This window comes from Cibotium barometz, chromosome 36 (genome assembly GCF_041138505.1).
Source record: "Cibotium barometz isolate CiBa-2024 chromosome 36, ASM4113850v1, whole genome shotgun sequence".
NCBI classification, from domain to species: domain Eukaryota; kingdom Viridiplantae; phylum Streptophyta; class Polypodiopsida; order Cyatheales; family Cibotiaceae; genus Cibotium; species Cibotium barometz.
Window position 1 is genome coordinate 48,405,133 of NC_141081.1, and position 461 is coordinate 48,405,593.

The window sequence follows — 461 nt, forward strand, 5'->3', positions numbered from 1 at the left end:
AGATAAAATATCTTCGGCTAAATGGAAAACTCCGAAAAAAGCTACTATGGTTCGTCGTGCTCCCATTCCTTCACGTAATTGGACTGCATCTGCCACTATTGCACAGTCTTCCACTTCTTCGACTATGCTTTCTAGAATATGGTCAGATGTAGTTCGAGGTGCTTCCTCAAGTATGGATGCCGATGTAAATCCTTTGGATATGTGTGTTGATACGAATATGCATGAGTCTCTCTTGATTCAGGGCGAGGGCTCTCTCCCTGACTCAGTTGCTGTTATGCAGCATTGATTTTGGCTGGCTGTTCACTGTATATACCTTTGTACAGATTTGATGTTTGATGCTCCAATAAAATGTCTCTCATACAATATTAGAGGACTTTGTGATCCTGGTAAATTTAGGTTATTTTGGCACTATGTACATAAAATGCAACCTCATCTGGTGTGTGTGCAAGAACACAATCAGC